Here is a 6,366-nt window from a genome sequence, read left to right as displayed (position 1 = left end):
AACATTTCAATTTCTCAATACACTTGTGTAAGACTCTCCAATTGGTGTGAAATTGTTCAAAGGTCTTTGACCTCCTTCAAATCCCTGTCTTGGATGGGGATTATAAGGTGCTCGAAAATTTCTAGAAGAAGGACAAACATTTTGATTTGTTGGTGCTCATCATTGAGGATAGTTTGGTGGATATGTATATGGTTGTGCACCATAGACTGCATATTGAGGTGGGATAATAGAGTATTATGTGTCTTGCATGGGGATATAGGGATGAAATTGAGGTGGTGCATATTGATAAACTGGACCCCTTAGACCTTTTTGTGTGTCTGACACAACATTTGCTACGTTCTTCTTCATTTTCTTTCCCCCAAGATTTCCTGATCCAATTTTAATCACCTGTGTTGGGGCTTTCAAGGCAGTTTGACTTACAATTTTTCCAGACTTGATGTCATTTTCCACCATTTCACCAATCTTAATAACTTCGGCGAATGTTTTTCCAACAATAGAAAGTAAATAATGAAAATAGTCTGGTTCTTGGGCTTGGAGGAAAACATCAATCATTTCAAACTCTTTCATTGGTGGCTTAACCCTAGCAACTTGCTCCCTCCACCTAATAGCATATTCACGGAAATTTTTGGTGGTATTTTTCCTCATGTTGGCAAGTGAAGTACGATTTGGAACTATGTCGATGTTATACTGAAATTATTGAACAAAACATCGAGTCAAATCATCTCATGTATGCCAGTTAGAAGTATCTTGATCTATGAACCATTATGAGGCAATTCCCATCAAACTTTTCCCAAAATAAGCCATGAGCAGTTCTTATTTGCTTCCAACCTCTCTCAGTTGATTACAATATCTCTTTAAATAAGCTACAGGATCTCCATGGCCATCATATTTCTCGAACTTTGGAGTTTTAAAATCAACGAGCAGATGAACGTGTGGAAACATGCATAAATCATTGAATGAGACACTTTTGTGACCTCTCAATCCTTGCATATCTCTTACACTTTGTTCCAAACTCTTCATTTTTCTAGCCATTTCTTCATGTTCCTCGATCTTAACAGCTTTTTCAGCTTCAACAAGGGAATTATATTGATGAGTGTGAGGGTAGGAGCTTGGAATTTTAAAAGTCAATTCAGGGGTATAATCTCGATCACATTGAACTTAAGGTGGAGGATCACTGTTGGATTTTGGCTCCATTAAAGGATGCGGGATGCTGATAGTCGGCGTAGTTGGCACGGAGAGTGGGTTACTTGTCATAGGTGTACTCAAAGATCGCACCTTAGAAGTATCAGCTACATTGGATGTGTTATCATAGGGACCGAATCCAAGTGGATAAATTGGATCACTTATCGACACTTACTTGGACAGGGGATGGCATATTTGCATTTAGATAGTCACGGATTGAAGATGGTGGAGCTTGTCCACTCATCCAAGCTCCGTAAATCTCCGCCATTTATTGTCTTAGTATCCTTACCTCTTTGGTTGACACTATTTCTTGTGACATCATCTGATTCTGGACCTCATCATTGTCCGACTCATTTTTGTCTTTGTGAGTTATTTTCTTTTTCTCCTTTTGACCTTGTATTGTAGGGATGGGATATCAGCTTAATCACAAACCAACCACCTTAATTTAACTGTGCATGCATAATAATGCTTGTTAGAGTTAGGCCTTCTTCAGTTATAACCACATGTTGCACGTCATGCATACACATGTCTTTTTATATATAGAATGAACTTAGAGAGCCTAATGTTTAATCCTCACCCGCTCAACTATATTTATTGTTTTATTATGATTTGATTATTTTTTTATATTTTTATCTATTTAAAAAATAATGCATTGGTCAATTTCATTTGGATTGCGAAGATAACACGCTTGAGAAAATGATTAAGATCTTTGCATAATTTATTTTCACTAAAAAAAAATCTTCTTCAAAACTTTAAGATAAAATCTTTTGTTTTCTTGATATATTAAAAGAAAATTAAAAAAAAATCTATTTTTGATCTTGAACTTCATGCTAAAATGAAATAAAAATAAACAAAAAAATATTTTTTTTTATTTTTTCGTTTGAGTGACAAATTCAAAACGTTTTAACATTATAAAGATAAAACTTTTTAAGGTAAGAATAAAAAATATTAGTTGAATAAATACTACAAATTCTTCTTCTTTTTTATTTTTAAATTTTTTAAGAAGGATTTTTTTTAAATAAAAAATTAAATAAAGATCACCGAACCTAAAAAGAGTTGCCTACGTATCTCATTGAGAAGAGAATCAGGTGTGCGTAGTTCGTTCAGATTGTACAGTTAATTTTTTTGTGATATTGAAAATTGACTTGACAAATATTTTTTGAAGTATTATGAAAGCAAAATATTTTGAATTTTCTTTTTATATTCTTTATATTATTAAGAAGTGAAAAATCTTTTTTTTATCTTTATTTTTAAGAAATACTTGAGAACTTCTAAAATAAGATTTTTTTTTGTGTTTTCCTCTATTTTTTATGTAAAGATTGAATTTTTGTCAACATTTTTCGTTTCACTGATCACTATAAAATTGGTCAATATGCAAAGACTTTTCAAATAATATTATAAATAGCACAAAATATGCATATGTTGGTCAAAAAAGACTCATTTCCTAGACAGATCTGACCCTTCTATCGAATTTCACTAGGTCAAAAATGCAAATTATGCAACTAAGCGAAGTCTACAAGGGATAACCATATATGTGTTTCAATTCTACTAGGTTTAAACCTGAAGCAGATAGGTGTCTAAACTGGCTTTACCTGAGTGGACAAGTCAATCTAGGGAGGGACAACTTATCGGTAGCAACGCTATTTCAACTTCATTGATGGTTCGACCCCACCTAACATGTGTGACTAAAATCCTTCATTGGTGTCAAGACACTCCAGTTTATCTCAAATTCTCTGCTACCCTAATTTTAAGAGATTCAGATGATTGCACCAGAAAAGACAATTCTTACAAGAACAATATAAAAGCAATGAATGAGCAGCAAGTGGCATATTAGGTCATCATACACAATATATCCAACAAATACAATATTAAAATTAAGTAAAAGTCAATATAACAAAGCTCGAATTCTGGTTATTTCCCAGCGGAGTCGCCAGAGATGTTATACTTCTTTTTCGACTGACAGAAAGGTTTTTTCAATTCAAGTGACTGTATTGATTAAGGAATTATTTTAATTTTTTGGAGTTGCCACTTGAAATTTAGTTATGATGTTCCAAGTCACCTTTTTGAATCTCTAATCAATAGGAAATGACTCTTTAGTTTTGATCTGCGAACTAGAAATTCGAGTAAAGAATACTGTTGATCGAGGAAAAGGTATTAGGCATCCCTCAAATCCCGTGGTTCTAACATGGTCGCTTTTATTGACTTATACTTATTTTAACTATCTTTTGAATATATTTTTATAAGTCATGATTTGCTCACATTTTTTATTTGTTGAACTTTTATTTGGTCTCAACCTAGATACGTAACTGCATTCTTGGTTTTGACATTTAATAACTTAAAAGCATAATTGTTTTCTTCTCTCGAGTGCATCACCTAGTATTCTGTATCTACGAATTTTAGTTAATTTAAGAAAAAATAATATGACAATTATTTGGCTAAGATGTGTCATTGCATCCTTGAATCTTCTTTAAGTGTCTCAAAAGATGTGGAACCACATTCTTTATTGAAACTCGTTTTTATTATTATTGTTTTTTAAAGGAAAATTTATGCTAGTCTTTAAGTATCTCAAAAAGATGTGGAACCACATTCTTTACGGAAAATCCATTTTGATTCACAATTTATTTGTTTAAGAAAATTTTATTACCATCTACTATTAGAGACATATATTCGTTCATGGTTAATTTAAGACAACTATAGTTTCCTTTTTCGCTTTTTGTGTTAAAAAAATTTTGCAACGAGTTTTGGTTGAGCCACCACTCATCTCACTCTTTTCTAATTGATGGAGCTTTAAATATCTAGACTCAAATCATAGGATTTGATTAACTTAAAACAAAATAAACTTATGTTTGATTGACATAGCTCATTTGTCAATCTAAATTGTGATGATGGATCATACGTCAAGAACCATGTTAATCATAATAGATAGTTGGATATCAACATTTAGATACAATAAAATCGTGAAAACGATTATTTAGGTAAGACATGTTTGGATAATTATAAGACAAATCTACCTAGCAATAATTACAAGACTTTCATTCATCTCTCGGATTAACACCAAGAGTTAATATAAATTTAACACATTGTGATAATATAAATATGACTTAAAAATTAATTATATTGAGAATTTTACTTTACCACCTAAACATTTAGCATCTCATTTAATTTCAATAGATAAAAATAAACTAAATATAGCAAACATAAAATCGATTTACTTTCAAAAAAAATAACTTTAAAATGTCTAAATCACAAGTTTAATGTTAGTGTGATAAGGCACTTTTCAATGTATCAAGAATCACGATACTGAGAATTACGACAAAGTAGCTTAGAAAAATAACAACAACAAAAAAAAAATACACTAACATATAAGAATGATTCAACAATTTACAAAGAGATGACATAAAATTATAATGGTGTCAAGATATGGACCTTTTGTGGAATAGAAAATTCCCTTGCCTTATTCAAGAACGATACTTTTTTATTAAAATCTCACCTAAACTGGAGTGTCGATCGAAAACTCAACGAGAAACTCAAACTTGCACCTCATTTTGTGGTATTCTTGATATTTTCAGTAAAAGTTAAAGCTTGAGGGGTGTAAAAGGGTTGTGTTAATGGCGTCTCTGTGGTGGTTTAACTAATTTTATATGATTATGGAAGTTTAATGGGAAAAATATGATATGAAACAATGAAGGAGGGCAAGTATACCTTCTTAGCAATGAAAAAAACAACTAGTTTTCTAATTTGCTTCACCCTTTTTTGTTTGCATGCGTTCTCTTTTTTTCTTCTTGTGTGTGTTCTGTGTGTGTGTTTCTTTTTCCTCTTTTTGTTTTTTTTGTGTACGTTTCTGTTAATATGTTAATATAGTAGGGCATGTGTGTGCAGACGTGTTTGTGGTATGTAGTGGTGAGGGAATGTAATGTGAGGGGAGTGGGGTAGAAGATGTGGGTGGAAATGGGTAATGGGGTGAAGGTAGTGGTAAGTTTTTATTCTATTAAATATAATAAATGTAATAAAAATATAAGAATAAATGAATAGCTACTCTAAATTACTAGCTTATTATTAAATTAAAAGAAAACATATATTTTTGTAGTTTTCAAATATTTTAAAATAAACTTACTAAAATACGATGAAAAAATAAAATATTTAATGTAGACTTAGAACTTAGAAGAAATATATAAGGAATAAAAATGGTGTAAAATCTTATGTTCGGTCATGTTTCTACAAATATAGATATAATCAATTAGCATGCTTCCATAATCAATCAACCCACATCATAAATTCACAATTTAGTATTTTGGGGAATTCATGGGTTGATGGGGGAATTTCATCATAAAACAACATTAATTCCTCAATTCAATCACAATTCATCATAAATCAACCTTTGCAAACGTTTTGAAATTGAACCCGTGACTTAGATTGAAACCCTAACTTTTGGGGGAATTTGGAAGCTTTGAAATGATGTTTTGAAGGGACTTTATCGGTGAAAGCTACCTATAGATGAAAACTACCATACCTTGATTGAGTATTCTCCACGAAACTGAAGAGAAAAGATGAACTCATGAGCTCTAAACCTTGACTTCTTCTTCTCCAATGGAGGTTTCTAGAGAGAGAATTATTTGGGAGGGAATAAGTTTGTTTTGGGGTCTTGAATGAATGAACTAATTGAATTAGTTTTGGGGTCTATTAGGTATATATAATTAGTTTTAATTAGTATTAAATTACCCTACTTAATTAATTAATTAACCCTAAGCCCCCCCCCCCCTAACTCTAACTAAAACTAAATGACCAACTTTCAGTGCTCACTCACGAAACCCCACCCACGGACCATGGGTGGGTCCACGAGCCGTGCTTGCAAAATGTGGTTTGTTACTAGAACTTGGGAGGAACAGGGTAGGTCCAGCCTCAACCCATGACCCCCACCTACGGGGAATGGGTCCACCCACAAATCGTGGGTGCCCATCCGTAGGTCAAGCTGTTTTTGACAGCTTTTTGGGCACCCTTTGGGTCCTCCTCAAGGACCCTTGGTTGGTCTTTAGGGGGGTCGTACCTTCACGTTTACACCCAAAAACATTTATTTTAAGCACTGGAGGTTATTTTATGACTCTTAGTTTTACATTAAACCTCAATTAGACTACTAGTTTACACTTTAGGCTCTTGCTTAGTCTTATAGTTTTAAGGGGTGTAACA

The sequence above is a fragment of the Solanum verrucosum genome, unplaced genomic scaffold, assembly GCF_900185275.1.
Source record: "Solanum verrucosum unplaced genomic scaffold, falcon-dt-bn FXZP01000133.1, whole genome shotgun sequence".
Classification (NCBI taxonomy): Eukaryota; Viridiplantae; Streptophyta; class Magnoliopsida; order Solanales; family Solanaceae; genus Solanum; species Solanum verrucosum.
This window is presented reverse-complemented; position numbering follows the sequence as displayed.